At 40.5% G+C, this 23,091-nt stretch overlaps 1 protein-coding gene across 1 annotated transcript in view; it reads right to left on the minus strand.

The window, feature by feature from the left end:
* The window catches only part of Tsp66E (Tetraspanin 66E), a 456,405-nt gene extending 444,658 nt beyond the window's left edge, over positions 1-11,747 (minus strand). The window contains exon 1 of the mRNA XM_080282418.1: positions 11,643-11,747. The gene's annotated coding sequence lies outside the window, so the exon portion shown is untranslated. The remainder of the gene's footprint in view (positions 1-11,642) is intronic.
* Positions 11,748-23,091: the final 11,344 nt, after the last annotated feature.

The raw sequence follows: 23,091 nt of genomic DNA on the forward strand, positions 1-23,091 counted from the left end.
GAGCAACGACAGAACAACGACGTGCAACAGAGGCCAGAGCTCAAAGGAAAACAGAACGAGGAAGCAGAGGACACAATAGACAGAGAAATAAAACGAAGACAGCAAAATCAAACAGCAGGAAATTAATCACCTGCCCTTCACCCTAGGTATACTTCGTCCATCTCAACTTTCTAGAAATTTTGTATCTTTGTGCTGGTTTTATTTGCCGTAGCTCATTGGCATTATAAGAAAATACTTCAGTCTATATCCTGACGAGCATCATAATCTAGTGTTAATCTCTTGGTACAGCTCAGGATGGCAATTTTAGGTCAGGTTAAAGTGCACAAAGAATAGTGTCTTTGGACATTATGCTATGGAACCAGAGTAAGAAAAATATATATACCAGTATACGAGTACAATGTGTAAAAAACAAGGTTCGAGTTACCAAAAACACTGGCATAAATTTCGGACATAAGAAGACAGAGCACAGTACACCAAGCCGGAGACAGAGTGGAAGACAAAGAAGCATAACGAAGCACAGCACAGAGAAACGTAGTGAAAGTAGACCTAACACAGGGTTGAAGGTGAGAACAGCGCTTCAGTCAGAAACAGGTGTTTTCAACTGGGAAAACGAAGCAAGTGCATATCACTGTCATCATTATCATTAATGTAATTACCACTCGCATCATCGTCATCGCAGTAATAATAATAATAATAATAATAATAAAAATAATAACTAGTTACCTATATACTTATTGTGTAGCCATAATAAGGAAGCTTCGCCATAATTTATGGTATTGATTGTCATTGTAAAAATGGGTACATTTTACATTTGTTTCAATAACTGGCTAACTGTATGCTTAACTGTAACCATATTCCTCTCGGATAATGAGAGGGACCACAGCTATGTTTCTGTAAAGTTAAAGTTTAACAGCTTTTGTGGTTTTCTCTAAATCTTTATACAAAGAAAACACTGAGGAAATTTGAATTCGGCACATGCCACTAGGCTATTTTTTTTTTTTTATGCTACGTAGAAGGAACCAAAGGCCTGGAGCCCGCAAACCGTTCCTTCTAAAAAAAAAAAAAAAAAAAAAAAAGCCAATTTCAGCCAAATTTCTCAGCAAATTTTTTTATCATGGGATTTTCAACCAAAGAGCTGTATCTCAGTTACTTTCTGAGATATTTTAATTTCAGATATGCAGTTTTTGCACCAAAAATGAGTATATGACCAAAAATAGGTCAAGGTCATTTATAGCCAATTTGGCACAAGTACTTGGGTTACCCTAGGGTACTTTCCTGCATAATCAAGATAGAAAAGAAAAGTGCAATGACAAATAATTGTAATACTCACCAAAACAATAAGCTTCGCCATATATATTGCGAAGCCTAATATTAATAATAATAATAATGCAACAATCCAAGCAGAGGTCAGTGATTCAGTACTAAAAGAAAGACTTGTTTTAACCATAAGAAAATACTGGGAAAGAATGAAGAAAAAACCATAGAGAGTTAGGTGAATATATATAGATAGATAGATATATACTGTATATATATATTGTGTGTGTGTGTGTGTGTGTGTGTGTGTGTGTGTGTGTGTGTGTGTGTGTGTGTGTGTGTGTGTGTGTGCGTAAGGAAAGGCAGCGATTACATCAGACGGATGTTAAGCACATGAAGTAAAGGGAAGGAAAGAGGGATAAGAGAGAGAGAACGGAGGAAGGTGATGAAAGAGATTGCATAGAGATGGGAAGAGAAACAGGGAGCAGGTAATAGAAAGGGAAGGAGGGAGACGTAAAGCAAGATGAGAGAGAGAGAGAGAGAGAGAGAGAGAGAGAGAGAGAGAGAGAGAGAGAGAGAGAGAGAGACGTGAACATGATGGAGGAGGAAGAAAAAGAGAACCGAGAAAAAAGATAAAAAGGATACGAAGGGGAAAAAGAAGTAGAACAAGAAGAACCCAGCGGAAAGGAGGAGGAGGAGGAAACAAAGGACTTGGAAGGAGGACGCAGACAAGCGGGGACACATGCCGCTCACGTACACACTGATTCCCACACACATAAACGCACATGGATGCATACACACGAGGGGCTATATGCGTTCAGTACACGGATACGGGTTTACATACTCGTACACATATGCATTCATACATACATAAATGCATGCTACATATATACATACATGCACATATATATATATATATATATATATATATATATATATATATATATATATATATATATATATATATATATATATATATATATACACACACATACATACATGCATGCATACAGGCGTACGTACATAACAAATTCATGCACACACATGCTTCATCACAAGGGATCCAACGCGTTCACACACACACACACACACACACACACACACACACACACACACACACACACACACACACACACACACACACACACACACACACACACACACACACACACACACACACACACACAACTGAGCTTACATACGCTCACTTTCACTAGCAAATACCCTTACACAAATACATAAACAAGAGCTTAACCACACACACACACACACACACACACACACACACACACACAATGCTGAGAGAGAGAGAGAGAGAGAGAGAGAGAGAGAGAGAGAGAGAGGCTGCACTGTCAGAGAAACGTTTACGCCCACCTGTTCACACACTCGATGAAACCTGCACCCATGCACACTTTGGCCATCTGTGTGCGTATGCACGAACACACACATACGTATAAACAAAAGCTTACACACATTCATGCACACATGAACGCACACAGATTATACACATCTAAACACACAGAGACAGAGGCTTACAACCCACGCCCACACTGGCGCGCTCTCTCTCTCTCCACATCTAAACACACAGAGACAGAGGCTTACAACCCACGCCCACACTGGCTCTCTCTCTCTCTCTCTCTCTCTCTCTCTCTCTCTCTCCACATCTAAACACACATAGACAGAGGCTTACAACCGACGCCCACACTGGCTCTCTCTCTCTCTCTCTCTCTCTCTCTCTCTCTCTCTCTCTCTCTCTCCACATCTAAACACACATAGACAGAGGCTTACAACCGACGCCCACACTGGCTCTCTCTCTCTCTCTCTCTCTCTCTCATGACGTGGGAAGGGGGGAGGAGGGAATAATGCCAGGCGTGCATTGCTATGCCATGGAGCAGTAACGCAGGGTGAGGCAGGATAGGAGAGGTAGAGTGAGGCAAATCGAGGTAGAGTGAGGCATGGTTAAACTGGGTAAAGTCGGGAAGGAGAGGTAGAGTGAGGCACGGAATGGGAGAGTGAGGTAGAATCAGGGAAGAAGACGTACCTCGAGGAAAGCAGTGCTCAGGTAAAGCAGGGAGAGGCTTAGTAGGCGGAGAGAGGCATGATGAGAAGGGAGAGAAACACTGAGGCAGCCAGATGTAGAGTGAGGAAGAGAGAGGCACGACCAGGCTGAGTGAAGCAATGAAACGCTGAGTAAAACCAGGTAGAGGCAGGGTAGGGCAATGAGAGACACTGAGACTGGGAGAGTTATGATGTGAGAGGGGAGAAAGGGGGGAGAGAGTTAAAGCAAGGCAAAAAAGGGCAGCGTCAGGAAGGAGATGAGAGATAAGTATTTAGATAATTAGAGATGGACACACACACACACACACACACACACACACACACACACACACACACACACACACACACACACACACACACACACACACACACACACACACACACACACACACACACACACACACACACACATAGACAGATAGATAGATAGATAGATAGGTACAGTAAGTACTAGAATGATGATAGACAGACAGAGACAGACAGACAGACATAGATCGTTCGATAGATAAACAGATAAATGGACAGAGTGAGGTTGGATGGCTTGATATTTTCTTCATTACAGAATCAATAGCTTATTTATTAATGTGATATTATAATAATGTATAGCTGATGCAGATTGGTATACTTCATTAGTGTGTGTGTGTGTGTGTGTGTGTGTGTGTGTGTGTGTGTGTGTGTGTGTGTGTGATGAAAGTGCAAAGGTGTCTTGTATGCATATGTTTAAAGAGGGTATGTTCAGTGTGTGTGTGTGTGTGTGTGTGTGTGTGTGTGTGTGTGTGTGTGTGTAGAGAGAGGCACTGTACTTGTCCATCTTCAACAATAAACACAAAATTTTCCTTCAACCCGATGCCGTACTTGAATGAAGAGCTAAGACTGCGTATATGTATCAGCGCACCGTGTAAGAGTGATTAACCTCGACCTTGTCCTTACGCACAGCTGTATACGCAGTTCAGACCCGGCCATATTGGGTGAAAGGAGTGCCAGAAAGTGGGATATCCTTGTTGCCATCTTAGTGTCCGGGTGGCTGAGATGCAGTCCGCGCCAGTGCCACCATGTTACTTCACCACTTCCACATTGCCGCAACACCTCTACATTACCACATCCCTACCACATCACCACACCACCACTACCACATAACCATACCACTACCACATTACCCCACCACTAGCACGTTACCACACAACCACCACATTACCACACCACTACCATTACCACATTACCACACCACTACCACCACACTACCACCACATTACCACACCACTACCACTACCACATTACCACACCACTACCACCACACTACCACACCACTACCACCACATTACCACACCATCATCACCACCACCACACCACTATCACACCATACCACCATCACCACAGTACATCACCGCCATCCCTACTTAGAATCTCTGGGGAGTGCTAGGAATAGAGGAATCTTTGGCATTCGTCGAGGACATTACGCGTCTTCATTTTTAACGTGACTAAATGGGGAATCTATTTTTTTTTTTTTTTTACGTTAACTGAGCTTAGCATGATCTTTTCGAGACGTCCGTTTTGAATACAGATAAAAATGGTAAAATGGAATTAGTCTGTGTCAATAATATAAATACTGAGGAGAGAGAGAGAGAGAGAGAGAGAGAGAGAGAGAGAGAGAGAGAGAGAGAGAGAGAGAGCAATTTAGTTTCTACCAAGAAAAGTACCGAGATGGCAGTCGTAAACTAAGGCCAGATATGCTGAGTAATTCCCATGGTAGGATAACTGTGTTTGTGTGTGTGTGTGTGTGTGTGTGTGTGTGTGTGTGTGTGTGGAGAGAGAGAGAGAGAGAGAGAGAGAGAGAGAGAGAGAGAGAGAGAGAGAGAGGGAGCCCAAGCAGGAGAAAACGAAAAACATAATAGGTCCAACTAAAGACAAAAAATCCAGTTCATTACCACGCCATCTCCCCCTCCCACCAGTAATAGACAAGGAACCTTTGATCAGTGTGTTAGACCAGATTAATTCGCTAACAGTTTTAATAGCACATAGAGGGGTCACCTGCCTAATTAACTAGTGATGTATGTATTTTGCAACTTTGTGTGCATAGCTGTCAAGCTAAAGTTTGGTGAATATGGGGAACGGATGGAGCGACAATATATACATCCGTATATATATATATATATATATATATATATCATATATATATACAGTATATATATATATATATATATAGATAGATAGATAGATAGATATATAACTATATATATATAAATATATCTATCTATCTTTCTATCTATCTATCTATCTATCAATCTATCTATATATATATATATATATACCATCTCAATCTCTGTACATATATAATTTTATATTTTTATATGCATGATTATGTATAATTATATATATAATATATACCGGTAATTATATTTATCGCTTTCCTTCCATTCGCACACCAGTTTATTCCATTTGGAGTAGATAGCTCATAAAGAACAGAAAAATAGTGAATAAAAAAAAAAATATTTTTATTACCTTACGTATAGTTAGGTCTCTGTGTATCTTTTCTTGTCTGTCAAACAATTCCGTTCAGCTGAGATACCCATCCCGTATTTAAAGCCTCTCTTATGGTGCATAAAGCTGTATGGTTGTAACAGTAACTTAATACAAAGATTTCATCGTACTGAAGGCGCTAAGGTAAAAATTTCTGGCATTACCAGTGTGGCCTCCTTCATTTCCATATGGTTAATTATAAGGAAATTATCAGCGTGTGAGCAGTAATTAATGTCTAAAAATTTGTTGTACCGGTAAGAAATTAGCTTGCTTGTTTTCAGATATGCTTTGCTTACGTGATTGCTTGTTAACCTTAGCTGCTCACACACACACACACACACACACACACACACACACACACACACACACAATGAATATACATAGACATAAACACATCCTGCACATTAGTTATCCTTCCCACTTTGGTGAACACAATGTTGAACAAGTGAACATGTGAACACCCCAAGAACGGATTAGTTTGACAAGATGGCAGAGGAGGACTGAGTGAGGTGATAGAGGAGAGGGTTTGAGAGGCGTGGAAATTATATCAGCGGGAATAATTATGAATAATTACTATGATTATTTTTTCGAAACTTTTGCATATTTTATTACATTTGTTCACTCTCCAAGCTGTAATTTAGAGTGGCTGAGTTTGTGTTCTATGTACACAAAGAAATGCATACAAAATACACATACACTGAATGGCATACAGAAAATACACACATACGAACATGAATGCACACAAGCAGATACACAGAAGCACACACACACATACACACACACACACACACACACACACACACACACACAATTGTACAACAGACAAGACTTGCTCACAGGCCCAGCCACATACACTTCAATCAAAGAAAGACCCCCCCATTTTTCATTCTCTCGGCCCAACCACCCCCCATTTTAATTACCCCGGATACTCTCCCCCATTATTTACCGGCCCATTATTTTTCAGAACCAAAGCAGACAATTAATGAGGACAGCTTGGCGGTCATTAGCGGGGGGGGGGGGTCAGTAATTGGGTTGCCTAGGGCTTGTTTGGGACTGTAAGGGTTCTCTGGCTCTCTTCGTTGGGATTTTACTGGGCTCTGGGAAGCTCTTTGTTATTCACCCATTTCTCCGTCTGTCTCTTTGGCTCTAACTGTGGTTTTGACTCTCTCTCTCTCTCACCAAAGAACCCCCTTTACACCTAATATCCCCTCATAACAGTGGCATTCTTGGACGTAGAAATAGGAGCTTGGATTTTATGGGTGTATTTCGCGAGGGCAAACTCATCGCTCTCGATTTTACTGGCGATGCTGGGAAGGTCAGAGCTGGGGGCGGAATATTATGGGCGAGGAAGTTGCTATCGCGTTTTCTGGCTTTACTAGGGGGCATTGAGAGAGAGAGAGAGAGAGAGAGAGAGAGAGAGAGAGAGAGAGAGAGAGAGAGAAGCCTAATGAGTGCATAAAAAGGATGGGATTTTTTAGTATTGTGGTTCAGGTATCCATCCTGCTTCACATTTCCACCGAGTTTTATATTTAAGCCGCATCCTCTCTCTCTCTCTCTCTCTCTCTCTCTCTCTCTCTCTCTCAATACAAGGGCATCCCGCATTTTAGCATTCTCAGACGCCAAGTGATCTCGTTAAGCCAGGTAATGATTGTACAAAGGGCGACTGAGAGACAGAGAGAGAGAGAGAGAGAGAGAGAGAGAGAGAGAGAAAGAGAGAGAGAGAGACTAAGTATATGCTGTAACATTTATGAAGAAGGAGCGCATGTTACAGTATAATTTTAATACATACTTAGGTATCGTGAGGGCGTTTAATGGCTGGACTTCATTATTCTTTATAGTTCTCAGGGAGTGAAGTTAGGACGTGTGTAAGGTTGACTGTACAAAAAGGTATTTGTCTTCGCTCATACACTCCACCATCATACTAGCGTGAATAATGAAATGATAAAATACAAAAAAATAAAAAATAAAAGAATAGATCTGTGATAATGGTATGTGTATTGAAGATTTGTTTATCCTGAAAGTAGGTGATGATCCTTTATCAACACAGTTCTTGGTCTCGGGTCTAGAGGTCAGGCAGGTGTGTGGTCAGGTGTGGCGCGAAGGTACGGTTTTGCGGTTGAAGGTTCGTGTTCCCCTGGACTTTGAAGGCTCCCAAGTACCTCTTCTTTTACCAAATATTCTTTGTATGTTGTGTGTGTGTGCTTTTTTTTTTCCCCCGCTTACTGTTTATAACAAGTGCCTTTCCTGATGTCAATGTCCTCTTGTACACCGAACTCAGTTTTCATGAAAATTAATGAACAGTATTATATGCTGTCTTTAAGTCACTGATGGTACGATTCTTGTCACGTTTTAAGCCTATGGTTTCTTCTTTTAGCGTTTGAAAATTATGAAGAGGCAGATTGATAACAGACATGTAAAAAGGCATGAATATATAGATAAAGAGGCAAATAGGATGTCAGGTTGAGGTCAGGCTGTTAGATAAATAAATACTATTCACAGAATGATTGAAAAGCAAGTCTTCGTGGACTCTTAAAATCCCTAAATCGCTAAAAAGAAAGGGTACCTTATTCAGCCTCCTCGGTCTGATGATGTCTTTTTCATTTCAGTCAGTCACCAAAAGATTGCCTTAACTCTACCATACCTTTGGTAGTGCAGGTGTTAATGAAGGTTGTATCTAACCCCTGTAAGGTTGTATCTAACCCCTGTAATTCAAGTCTCGTGTAATGACTAAAGTCGTTTGGAGATAGCTTGAATACAATAGAAAATACGTCATCGGACTGATAAGTTTAAAGATGAACCCGTTAGAGGGCAGAACCCCTCGTGACAATATACCGACTCCCGTCACATGATTGTATTCAGCAGAGGGATAGGCTTGTCCTCTGAAGTGTTAGAAGCTCTATCGATTAACAACATTATTGGTTATGAGCGACTTTGTACCCAGGAAGCTCTGTGGCCACTGTATACGGTACATAAACAGTTTCACCTTATGAGCAGTCACTAGGTCAGGTTCGGGTGTCAGGCGGAGAGATGGCCTTTGCCACGGCCTCCCCTTTGTGTTTTTTTTCTTTGTTCTTCTGTGCTGAGTTCTTTTCTTTCTTGTTTTCCAGAATTCATACATTATTGACTCTATTATATATCTTTTTATAGCATCTGTACATGCTTCAGCTGAATGCAAAACAGGGCCTCTGTCCGAAAAAGGGCCGGTGTTAAGGTAAGCTTTTCATGTTCTGAAAATAAGGAATGAATGGCATGATATATATACCCAGGGAATTAAGCTGCTGGAGGAGACTGGTTGGGATTACTACCGGTAAAACGTACATTTAGAGACTTAATATAGCCTAACATTCCTTTGCTACTCGCTGCCAGTTTGAGAAATACGATACGTTTCTCTGCCCGCAGATACTCTCTGATATGATGCGCCAAGAAGAAGAATAAAGGACATGCTCTAAGGGCGAAGCAAAAGCAGGGGATGTTAACAGCACTCGTGTCCCTGAATGTAGCAACGGCTCGTTATTTGCTAGTAAGCCATTGTCCCATGAGCAAAATTCAGGTTTCCTCTGGTGAACACGACGGACCAGGTCAAATTCACCTTTTGATGATAGTACATGGAGTTCGTGTTTGATTTCGCCTATCTTCAGACTGCTTTACCGAGTTCAGGTAAACCAGCAGAAGCAAAAATTATTAAGACAATCCCTATTAGCCAAAAATAAGAAACGGAGCGTCTCATTCTTAGTAACACCAAATGATTTATCGTGCTGGCGAAAATCCAAAACATGCAAAGGGTTAACACTCATTTGCCTCATTTTTGGACATTAGACCCCTAACTCCGAGTACGTACACCTTATTCTTGCTATCTACAGATGATTATTCATAGCTTAGGAAGAACTGCATTTAGCCATCATTAATCCCCGCAACACGGGGGCCTTTCTTAAGCTGAATAAAATCATCTGTAAATAACAAGGAAGGTGGAAACGGTAGTCTTTTTGCACTCTGTCAGATAAAGAAAGTACGATAAGCTGTTTGTTCAATATGCTGCTTAGTCTCTTCAAACCGAGAACTTTTTTAAAAGATTTGCTTCAGCCAGACTTTATCTTCTTCCTTGTATTTCTGTCTGTCTGTACTTGATACTCTGTCGACCTCTCTGCTAATATAGACTCGTACGCATTCATTTGCCTATAGCTGTCTTCTGTTTATCATCTCTCTCTCTCTCTCTCTCTCTCTCTCTCTCTCTCTCTCTCTCTCTCTCTCTCTCTCTCGTCTATATCGTTTTATCTATCAGTCCGTCTGCTTATCCATCTTTCTGAGGTCATGTATCTGTCCACACATCTTTTAAGTCGTCTCTCTGTTCTTTCCCTTTATCTATCTCTTCCCTCTCCCTATGTATAAAATCCATTCTGCACCTATTCTTCCTTCCATGACTACCTGACGCTCAGTTGTCTGACGGTGCATCCTGGGAGGGGAGTTCTTGCAGGCGTTTCTAACCCTATTCAGTAACGATCATTCACAGAGCTCACCAGCCTTCCTCGTGTACTTTTACTCTCTGACCTTGCCCCCTAATCTGTACTAACTCAACCCCGAAAAAAAGACGTAAAAACTTATATATTTCCAGACGCCTAATACCAGAGTCTGCCAAGGGTTATCACATCAAAATTAACTTTGGTCCATTCACCAGCCCCTCCTCTCCATTCCTTACCATCATTCCAGGCTTATTTCCCTCATGAACTGTCTCAATTTTTCCTTCCGTCCCGTTCCCTCATTCATCCATCAGTCTATCTTCTGCATCCCTTCCTCCCCCCCCCCACTTTTTTTTTAAAGTACTGTATATCATTCTTCATGCGTTGAGTTGTATGTTTTTGTGGTTGTTATTGTTTTGATTGACGGGGATAGTTAGACATCACACACACACACACACACACACACACACACACACACACACACACACACACACACACACACACACACACGTACGCACGCGCACGCCCACAAAATGCGTTAGCTCCGCAAGAGATTCACCGCTGAAGCACAGGCTGCGTCAGTGTTAAAAAATATAATAATAATAATAATAATAATAATAATGATAATAATAATCATAATAAAGAAAAAAACATGCAGCAACTCTGTAACACTTGCCGTTCCAGTTCTTGCCTAGTGTGTTGCAATATTGCACATCCGCACCGGAGGGGATGTTGCGATGAATAAAGAGTACATAATCTCTACTTTTCAGGCTTTATTGTGCAACCGTCTGAAGTTCATAGAGTTTACATCGGCTTGTATCAAAGTTGTGGTAGATTTAACTACTTCTTTCCGATGACGTGTTAGTTAAGTCTTGTTACTATCGGACGATTGTAATTAATCTCAGAACAGACCTTTGGAGAGGTTAGATACATCCTTAACTAACCCGTCAGTACTAGAGGTCTTTCCTGGGTTGCATAAAATCGTCTGTTCATTAACGAGAATAAATGATAACTTACACCATCGGAGTCAAGGACGTAGATATTTTCTGGTTTAGCTGCGTCACCTCTTTATGTATTTACTAGGCCGTTGATTGCAGAACACCTAAAAACGCCTGCGTAGTTCTTAGGAATCAACTTTGCAGTAATTTGAAGTCTGAAGTTTTTATTAATTTCTTTAACGTTTATTAATATGCTTATCGCTTCGACAGTGTTGATTATAGAACGTTTTGGAGTGCCTGCAGCTAGTTGTGAGAAACAAACGAATTAATTATAAGTTTAATGAGTTTATTTTTATGTTAACATGATTGTAGACTCGACAGAACATCGATTATGAAACACGTGTGAGAGTCCACAACATACCTCTAGTCGGGAGAGTCTAAAATGCGTCCGGGCGATGAAAACAAGGAGAACTACCAACGTCCTCAGTGACGAGCCGAACTTTCACAGTCCCCGTATCCTCCACACGCACTGGCGGACCACAACAAACTGTCTGGCACTGGGGCGCACAGGTGACAAGAGTGGCAGCGCGCGGGTGGAAAACATGTCGTACCACAAACACTCTCTCCAACAATATCCCTTCTTCCTAAGGTTATGCCCAAGAAAACAGCTGAAATATCCACAGTTAGCTGGTATTTGTGGCTGGTTTAGGGATTGGGTGAGTTTGGGAAGGGCCTCGGGGAGACGTGTGGAATGAGAGGAATGCAGGAAGTGGTGTGATTGAGAGTGGAGGTGTGGAGGCAGGAAGGAGCTCAGTAGCCCTTCCTGCCTGCCGGACCATCATCTCATTAGCCGCGTCCACCCCCAACACGATCCTTCGCCTCATAGTCACAAACGTACTTACGATGGATTCCCTGTGACATTTAAAGCTAAGAAGCACTTAGGAGGACTGTTTTGCCTTAGGGAACGGAGTGACCTGTCTGTGTTGACCTGGACACAATGAATAATTAAAATTAATAATGGGTGATATTTTTTTTTTCTAGAAGAGCTGCTGATTCTCATTTTCCCGCCAAAATATTTGCTTGGATCCCTGTGTGGGCAGGAAACAGGAAATTTGTACACCCTAACTTCCTTTCTGCCCACCTCTGTAATGCAAGAGTTGATCGGTGTTCTCAGTCTTTCCTTTGTTTAGCTGGTCAGCTCTGGCAATGCTAATCCACAGTCTATCTTTCCAGTGCCTGTTACCCCCAGTCTTACCAATGCAGTGTCCAGCCATATCGAAATCAGCGGATTTTAATTTAGGCGTCCTATTTGTTCAACATGTTTTTAGACGAGACAGGTTTTGCAGGCTCAGCCTTGGGTTCCTCCTTTTTTCCATAAAAAATTACGTTTCGACGATAGGCACGGACACACGACCGATTGCTCATTGTCAGTAAGAACTGTTTTTCAGGAGGAATATACCCTGCGCTGTCTTTTAGCTGTTATTCACAAACAGACTTACGATTGATTCCCTCACGGAGCAAAGACATTTTCCTTAAAAAAACATACATGAGAATTTTCTGAGCTCTCCATTCCTGAACACTCCTACAGAAACGGAATTGATAGTAATTATGGTTGTGAATCCCAGCCTTTGATTTTAGTTTGGATTTGGATGAGCATTTGAAGCAAGCAACTTAGGAGTTCTAAACCCTGTCAGACTCAGTAGTGTAGTGATTTTATATTTTGTTCCTACCACAGCCAAACAGTTTTACTCAGTCTGGGAAAGCCTCTTCGAACTGAAGGGACTGGATGCTGCCCTCATTAATTTTACACCTTCGCTATAGTAGGTCTCCTCTAGGCTGTAGAAATGCGCTTGGAGGTTCCAAAATAAACTAAGAAAGGACGTCATCGTAGTGAGGTGGTTAACCCAGAAACTGTGACTTGCTAACCCGCATTATTTCCTGTTGATACCAGACGATTTTATGCTCTCCAGGGACACCTACTGAGGCATTTGCAAACTGAGATTTTTTCTTTTATTCCAAGGAACACCAGATGGTTTGATTCACGTCAGAGAAATCCGTCGCAATCAAAGGGTTAAGTGTCCGTGAACTGCCCCGAGGCCACTTAAAACCAGCTCGAGAACGTCAGTATATAAGCTGGTCCTCAAACACTATAACCCTCCTCTTCCACTCCACTGGGTGATTCCTTGTGTGTTCCGGAGACAGTGTAGTCAGCGTTATCAGTCAAATCTGCATTATTTATTTATTTACTACTCTCACTGCCTCAGTCATGCCCACAAAAGCCGTCCTGGCAACACACAAAATAACCCCAAGTGAGTTTTTAGTGGAGCCCTATTCATCGACCGCCATGTATTTTGCTCTTGCTGCCACCAATATATATATATATATATATATATATATATATATATATATATATATATATTCGCTTTAGGAGAGATCCGAAGAGTAGACGGGTCAATGCAGGCCATATCAATCCCCTGCTAATGTCTCTCCGTGGTAAATAAATTTGTCTGGAGATAGCAGAAATAAAATCACAATCTCCGGCTTAAGTGTTCAAGAGAAAGGAGAGAGAGAGAGAGAGAGAGAGAGAGAGAGAGAGAGAGAGAGAGAGAGAGAGAGAGAGAGAGAGAGAGAATGAAACAAGTAAGAAATAAAAAAAATGGGGGTTAGAATACGAGAGAAAGTGTGAGAGAAGAAAAGGTAGATTAAGGAGAGGGGAGGATGAGAAAGATGAGTGAGAAAAGGAATGAGGAAGATGATGCGAGAGGGATGAAAACAGTGAGACTGAAATTAGGTAGTCAGAAGAGGAGAGTAAGAAAGAAGGAAAGAGTGTGAAGGTGAAAGAAAATGAGAAAGACGTTATAACAAAAAAAGTAGAAAAGGGGAAAGGAAGAGAGATAAGAAGAGATGGTGAGAAAGAAGAGGAGTCTAAGAAGATGAGAAAAATTAAGAATGAATGAGAGTTGAGTTAAGAGGAAAGAGAGAGAGAGAAAAAAAAATTAAAATGAAGGAAAGAGAAGGTTAAATGGAGAAAAAATTATAAGGAAGGACAGGGAGTGAAGAAAGAAGATTGGAAAGCAAGCACATTAAACAGGAGTGAGAAGAACGAACCAGAATGTGTGTGTGTGTGTGTGTGTGTGTGTGTGAGAGAGAGAGAGAGAGAGAGAGAGAGAGAGAGAGAGAGAGAGAGAGAGTGGAAACAAACAAAGCTGGGAAGTCGGAACAAGATTTTTATTCCATTGGCTGCGATGGATGCGTCACTGAGGTGAATAAAATCGATTTATTTTTATATATTCATTTTGATTAATTTTAATTACTTATGTATCTGTCAGTGTATCTATCAGTCTATCTATCTATCTATCTGTCTGTCTGTCTGTCTATCTATCTATCTATATGTATCTATCTGTCTGTCTGTCTATCCATCTGTCTGTCTGTCTGCCTCTAAGTATGTATGTATGTACTTATTTATCTATTATTATCACGTATTTCTGTGAGCTTAATATAATCATATAACGTAGGTAGAAATAAGACAGAGTTACATTTCGGATCCAAAAAGTTGTCCCTTATTTCTGTGCGCTTAGTGAGCTCCCTATTACCTCTTGCATCACGGCGTGTTCCTGCACATGACACGTAAAAATAATATTCTCCTCTATTGGTGGTAGATGGCCCGCCATCCACTCACTGGATGTAGTGTTACCTTGAAGTGACAACACTAAGTAGCAAGTCCTGTAACCTAGGCAACTATTTATCATGTTCAGTGATAACCATATAACCAAAAGATGACGCCTGGTGGTCTGGTGGGTTAAAAAAAAGTTCCAGATGGACGTGACCTGCATGGCTTTCAGTCCAAGGAGTGGTTGACATTTATTGCAAATATTAGACCTGTCAGGGACGAGCGACTGGTCACTTAAAATATCAGAACTAAGTAGTCTTGTCCGAGACATTCGCTCCTGATGGTGCAGTACAGGACTAGATGATGATGATGATGATATACAAAATATGTCCATCTCTGTTACAGAGAACAGGCAAAATGCAAAAGGGGTACTCAGAGGGTGCAATATTCGCGCCTTACAATCGGTTTAAGGCCAAACCTTCGACCTGCCTCATTCGTTTGACCTTTGACTGACTGCTCATCCTTACCTGACCCTCAGCCAGTTCACTAAGTTTGGTCTAAATCGGATCAAGAGTGTGTAAGTTGACCTTATCCTGTGACCTTGACCATTGATTCAGTGTTCTGAACATATAATAATTTCAGCCTCGGTTAACCTTAAAGCCTTCCACCGAGTGTGGTCCTATTCGGATCAGGACTATTTGGGGTAAAGGGCCAAACCTTTGACCGTTGACTTCATATCGCTGACCTATTGTTCTCAAAATTTAATTACTTCATCCCTGTCTGTCTCTTAGCCCCTTGAAGTTTGATAAAAATCGAATCAAAAGTGAGTTGACCTGGCCTTTGATCCACAACTTATGATCTTTTTCTGCCAAAAATTAATCACCTGTTTCACTGATGGTCAGCAGTCTTTATGTCAGATTTGGTGCTGTTCCGTTCAACAGGTTTTTCATGATCTTGTAAACACACAGCAGACAGATAGACAGACCGACAGACAGGCAGACAGAAAGACAAGGACAAAAAGACTGACAGACAGAGAGAAAATGAAAGACAGAGTGACAAACAGAAGGACAGAATGACAGACAGACTGAGAGACAAACTAAACCAAATGCAGTTCCTCTAGTCTTACAACTCGCGGGTGTAACATATGTATCGCCTCTTTTATCACAAGATCTCTCGCCTGTGCTGATAAAAGATGATGGTCTGGCGGCGGCAAGAATTATTTTAACCCCTATGGGCTTGGGTGAGTGCACGAGCTGATTAGAGTGTCAGTTACGGATTGGAATAAAATATGAAATTCTATATTCTGTCCAAAGGCATTAATCGTGATAAGTTTATAACATTATTGGTGCCTTTGGTTTTTCTTGAGCATAATAAAATTATCTAGCGTTAGCTGAAGAAGTATGCAAAGTAGGTATCTCTCAGCTAGATGGTAAAAAAAAAAAAGTCTTTCTACATTGGAAACAGCGTGTCATTCTTCACTGCAAGAGGTCCCCGCAGAGCTGATTAAAATTATATATTGTTAGCATGAATACAGTGAAGTAGGCGGCCGAGTATTGAAGGGGTTAAAACGTAAGTTTGAATCTGATGTCCAAAGCAGTCACGAAGGACCGTTTTAGTTTAACTAGGCCAAAGAATGCTATGTCTTCAGTTTGAATGTTCAGTTAAACAATAAATTAGCACTTGAATATACAGTATTTAGCTAGTCACGAAAAAATGGTATGGGTAGAATGTGGAGTCGTAATATTGTCTTTTTTCTCTCACTGAACTACGGGAAATATACTACAAAAGGATGAAAATTTGGTCCGTGTTAAGGAGAAAGAACTTTAGTGAGTCTCCTGAGCCCACGGGAATACGACATTAATAGTGCTTCCATCCCAGCGAATTTCATTGCACATTTCATCTTAGTATTGGTTAGTACACTTTTCTCTTTTTACTGTAACTTGGCCTAAATTCCCATCTCTCCATTTAGAATGCTGAAATGTAAGAATAGATTGACACTAGATAACGATGCTTGTCGCAGAGAAGTGCTATGGAAATTATGTAAAGCGTTAGCAGTCTTTTTCTATCACAGAGATACGTGAAATAAGCTGCAAAAGGACGAAAATCTGTGCCAAGTTGGAATAAAAACAGTATAGTTATTTCTTTTTAATATTGGTATCATTTGCATTAGTAACATACACGAGAATATTTAGGTAGAAGGTGCAAAATAAATTGCTGATGAAGAGGTGTTACGAAGCCTCTAAGCCCACGGGAACACAAAGCTAAGCCAGACAAACAATAGCGCTAATGGTTGTAGAAGCTGCTGACAAATGATGCCAGTTGTTTTATCAGGCTGTCTGCTGGGCATGTAATTAGACAGAGTAAATCAACCTATTCATCATCATCATCATCATCATCTTAATCTCAGTAAATACATTGGGTGGAAGGTCAAACGATTAAAATAAATAAAAACATAAATAAATAAATAAAAATCTCATGTAAACGGTAGAAAGTTTAACAGTATGACCCCGATATTATGTTAAAATGGAAGCTGCACCGTAGTATGTATTCATAAGCTAAAAATGCAAATAAAAAACACGATGTAGCAAAAATAATTGGAGAAAAAATTCAGTACGGGAAACGTTATGTTTGAAAAAATGTAGTAGAAAAAATCCATGAAACGCTGAAATTAATCTGACTAAAAAAAAAAAAAAAAAAAAAAAAAAATACACGTCAAAAGCAGTGTTCAACATATGAATAATATTAAGGTTATATATATTCAGAAATCTTTACTCGAAAAATTAATGTCATTCAGTTAAATGTAATATAAAGACGCATGATTGTTAATGGCAGTTTTGAACCTTTTATGGTTGGGACTACCCTGATATTTTGTGCCAGCTGACCCCAGACGATTTTATTCAGTCGAGTGAGTCAGTGGAAGTTGAATTGTGAAACCTTGGCAGAAAAAGTGGGATGAAATCATGTACAAAAATTAAGCCATATAAAAATGGTCTGAATTAAATGTGTCATATCTGAATGAAATTGCGGCAGAAGCAAGAGAAAGTCAAAAATTATGTAAGAGGAAATAATAACAAAGGCATTTTTTTAGTCTTGGAATGCAAAAAATGAAAATGGATTGTAAAGGATTGTAAACAGTAAAAATCAAGAACGACGACACAGAACATAAATCAGAATGGCACACGACACAGCTTACATTCTTGGCTGCAAAATAAAGCCAGGCTCCAGAATCATAAAGACAGGAATAACGTGACACCGAATGTGTAGTAAAAAACACTGTGACGCAGCGTTTGCATGAATAACAAACCAGAGATTACCAAATATTTTGTTAGTGTGTCTGTCCTGCTGTTCATCTGTCACGCTGTGTTTGTCGTGCTAACTTGTTACTGTGTCAGTGTGTGTGCCTGTCTGGATTTCGCTGTGTTTATGTTTGTTTCTCTGTCTCTTTATCAGCCCGTCAGTCGATCTGTAGACCGATCGCCAGATCTATAGATCTTTCTATATTAATCTGTTTGTCTGTCTCTATTCATCGTGTGTTCATATCTGTGCTTTTCTGCTGTATCTATCTACAACCCATGTATTTCTTTTTCGTGTAAAGTTGAACCTTGATATACAGACGTTTAGGACTATTCCCGACCAACACCCCCCTCCCTCCCTCATACACTCCCCCACCTTGTCCCTCCACCGGGTTCTTGGTCAACCTCATCCTTTCTCAATCACATTAGTTTCAGATCACGTCCACCCGCCGCCCCTAGAAACTCCTACGACTTAGTACACAAGCATATTCTTCCTTTATTAGTTCTTTCAACAGTCCTCACAAATCTCCTACTCCTTCATGAACTCTCCGTCATACGCACACCCACCTTGTCTTCCCGGCATGATCTTGGGCTACCACTCTCTCCCACATACACTTTTTTCCTCTCCTTGTTGCTCCATACCCTTAGTCTACTTCTTGTTCTGCCAGCCAGCCCACATTTACAAACCTTCCCTCACAATGCTCCTCCACCGTCTTCCTCCACCGCGTCCTTGGTCAACCCCTTTTTGTAATTATCCAGCCCACGCTAACACATTCTACCTCATATATTTGAAGCGCCTCAGTAGGATATAAGTAACTAAACAAAGAGTCAGGCAACAGTCGAATAGTGATAGGTTTCTAAAAAACTATGACAGAAAAATAAAATAACATGGGGAACCAAAAATAATAGAATATAAAAAGTAAAGCAGGTATATAAGCAAACAAACAAATAAGCAACAAGTGCAGTCCTGAAGTGGCGCGAGACACTTGCAACAACTGCAACGAAAAAAAAAAAAATGAAAAGAAAAAGAAACGTACACACACTCCAAACACGGTATATTTTCAGTGTATGAAAAAATTATAGGCAAGCAAACAGCAAGTGGCAGTGCAAACCAATACCATCTTGAAAATAACCCAGCTTGACACAAACCGCCCATAACAAGCAAAAAAAAAAAATAAATAAATAAATAAATAAATAAAAAGAAGAAAAGAAAGAAACTCAATACTAGTAATGACAAGGCCTGAATAATACACAAACAAAAACAAACACATAGCAGGTGTAAGCGCAGAGTGCAAGTAGGATCTTTGAAAAATCTAGCACAGCCCCAAAATACGAAACTACACAAGTAAAATTAATCCGAACTCAAAGAATAAAAATGTAAAAACACGAAAATCCGTAAAATTACCAGAATAAAGCTAGAAGCACAAGGAGGTAAGCAGCCAAGTAAGCAGATGACAACGCGAAGCAGTAGTAGGTTCAGGAAATAATAACCAAAACGGGACTCAACGTAAATTTAGCCACATAAGTCACATCATAAAACAGTGTTGATGCTTAAAACACCTGACAGACAAACACGAAGCACAAGTAGGCAACCATATAAGCAACAGGTGTGACACGAGTTCCACCGCAGTTCGTCCACTAAAATTTGACATTTTTGTTATTGTGCAGCTTATTTCTCGTATCTCAAAGGCAGAATAAGATAGTACAACGGCTCTGCATCCTTTACATAGCACCGAATTTTAGTATTAGTCTCTTGCTATCGTTCATCATTCAAGGTGGAGAGATGGCAATTCTGGGGCAGGGTTAAGTGTTTTGGTGGAGGTGATTGTCTTGGTGGAGGCCCCCAGCTGCCGCCGACCTCTCCACATCCATCATAGGCCAGACCATCTGTGTGTGTGTGTGTGTGTGTGTGTGTGTGTGTGTGTGTGTGTGTGTGTGTGTGTGTGCGTGTGTGTGTGTGTGTGTGTGTGTGTATAGACCACAGCGTCAGAAGCAGTCAGGGTGAGAGGAAGTTTTTAATGCAGACGATTTATGCAATTTCTCTCTTTTACGTTCACTGCATCTATAGCGTAAATCACAATAGGTACCTTGGTTACAGATATATATGACTTATACTTACTGTATAATCTGGATACGTCTGCTGCATCTGTCGAACTAAGTCACAATAAGCATCATGGGTTATAAAGAGATTAAGTATAATTTGCGAAATTGTTATAGTGTATATGAACTGCATCATTTTACAGTAGACAGCATATCACGATAGACGTCACGGTTTTAGGCTTACTGTATTTGCATTAAGAATAAATTGCATGTGTTTTATGATGGAGTACGTTGTCGGCATATTTCATGTGTACCATCTGCATTTGTATGTACTGTAAGTTACAATATTAATCCCGGTTACAGATATATATGGTACTATCATTTAAATATTTTATATATTTCCACTGGATTCATAAAATGAGTACCGTACGAAAATAATAAGCATCAGTTACGAAATATTCAAGGATTACCTATCAGGTCCTACATTATATTTTTTTTTTACCTCGCTGTACAGATCATATTAGGCACCACATTAACGCATACACATCGAGTTTTTCCTATTAACGTAATAGATCCATACACTCCGTGCATCGACTGTGAAATTAGTTGTATTAATCCCTTCACTATGAGCATTTTAATCTAATACAGTTGTCTGATAGTAACTTGAAATGCAACGAATGGGACTTCCCCCTAGCCTACTAAAAAAAAAAAAAAAAAAAATCTAAAAAGTCGTCATCGTCGTTGTCGTCGTCGTCATCCTCGTCAGTCCCTTTTTCTCTTAAAAGATGGTGTAAGGTAGGATCCAGAGGGAGAAATAAAAGAAAAATTACACTAACAGCAGAGCCAAATGGACAGTGAAATGGGCCACAGGATCATTCACACACCATTAAACTTTTGAAATCCTGGCTTCATCTAATACGAAAAACTGTCCATATTTTTTGTTTCCCACAGATTAGTCTCACAGATACTCCTTGAAAACCTTTATTTGTGCCAAGAAAAAAATATAAATGAACACAATAGGTGTTAATGGGATAATGTTTTGAATCGGTACCAAAATTGTAAAAAAGAAAAAAAAATCTCTCTGCCTATCATCAGATGCGTAATCCGAGAGTTGATGGCGGAGAGTCACAACGAAAATGTCCCAAAGCTCCTCTTCTACAGCTCATCTCTACTCAGTGCTACCAGTCCAGCCTAAATACCCCGAAGTACTCATTCACTTTACTTTTCCATAATTTGTTTGGGCTGTGTGAAGCGAATGAAGAGTGAAATGCTGACTAGGGGAGCACATGAGAATGGAGGGGGTTGGGAGGAGAAGCAGAGGAAGTCTGAGGACAGAATGTGGAGAGATAAGGTGGAAGAGTATGTCAGGGAATGTAGTGTGCCGTGAGAAGAGGAGTCGTTACTGACTATGGACAGAGATCTTGGAGGTCCTTTAGTCGAGGCCACCTTTCGTTAGGTAATAGGTAAACAGAGTGCAATATGCCAGAGGTCCATCATGCTCCTTTGTATATAGGTAGGCCTTGATGCATACCTCGCTACTGCAGGTCCACTAAATGTAAGGTTATCAAAATTACGACGTTTCCTTTTCAGATCCCTGACGACCCTCACATTTGCAGTGACGAGTAGGACAGTGAATATAAGGCAGCGCTGATACTGTGGTTAACACTACATGCATGTAGTTACAAATTGCATAGAATGCTGCATGCACTTTGCTTATAGTTCTCGATCATCGTCTGCTCATTGTCCCATCGACTTCATATGTAAATTTTGCGCTCGAATATTCTTTCATTGTGAACAGAAATTGTTCTACTCGCACAGACTGTTGTATATTGGACGTGTGTAGGTATACTTAAGAGGAATAGACTGAGATGCTATAGGCACATGAAACACATAGAAGTGAAAGTCTAACGGGAAAGTGTGTAGAAGTGAAAAAGGAAACCAAGAACGGAATGAAAGAATATTTGGATGAGTGCATGGATGAAGACGGCTTGATTTGAAAGAAAAGGGTAGAGGTGAGTGGAAACAGAGGAACATGGAGGTATATCTGAGAACGAGGTGAAAGAATCAGGTGGAGAAGTACATGGGAAAAGGCGGCTTGGATTGACAAAAAGCAGTTGGGATGGGTTGTGATAGAGGAATTGGAAGTAATTTTTGTGGCGGCCACCGTGGATGGGATAGGCGTCTGGCAAGTGGCAATAGGTAGATAGACCGAATACTCTTGTTCCATCATTATAATTACATTTTCTTAAATGAAAGATTTTATGTCATCAGGGACAAATAGAAGATATCAGAGGGTTGATAACCGTCTTGATCAAGCTTTTCACTGCTGTGGATGCATTTTGATTTTTCTCTCAGGCCATTACCAAACGATATTATTCATTCGAGAGAAATTTTAGCTATAGACAGAAACCAGATGATTTTCGGTTGAGAGACAGTCTTCGAAGTTATTGGTTAAAGCACCGGAAATTACCTACAGCTTCATATTGTGTGAAAATATGACTAAAGTTGTTCTTGAGGACCTCAGTTTCAGGAGGAAGAGCAGAATCAGCGTCGATAGGAACATGTATATTTTCACCAAGCGTTTCTGCAGTTAACTATATCATCATCATTACAAGTGGTCCACAATGAATGTAGTATAAAGCACATTAAAATTGGCAGTGTACTTTCTTCTTTTTCCAGATTTATTATTATACTCTGTTCTGTCTCTGCTCTAGACCAAACATGATCACACACACACACACACACACACACACACACACACACACACACACACACACACACACACACACACACACACACACACACACACACACACACACACACACACACACACACACACACACACACAGTCTTTCACATGCAAATTCATTCTCTCTCTCTCTCTCTCTCTCTCTCTCTCTCTCACACACACACACACACACACACAC

This window comes from Coenobita brevimanus, chromosome 93, assembly GCF_032717465.1.
Source record: "Coenobita brevimanus isolate Jiangsu-jjx chromosome 93, ASM3271746v2, whole genome shotgun sequence".
Classification (NCBI taxonomy): domain Eukaryota; kingdom Metazoa; phylum Arthropoda; class Malacostraca; order Decapoda; family Coenobitidae; genus Coenobita; species Coenobita brevimanus.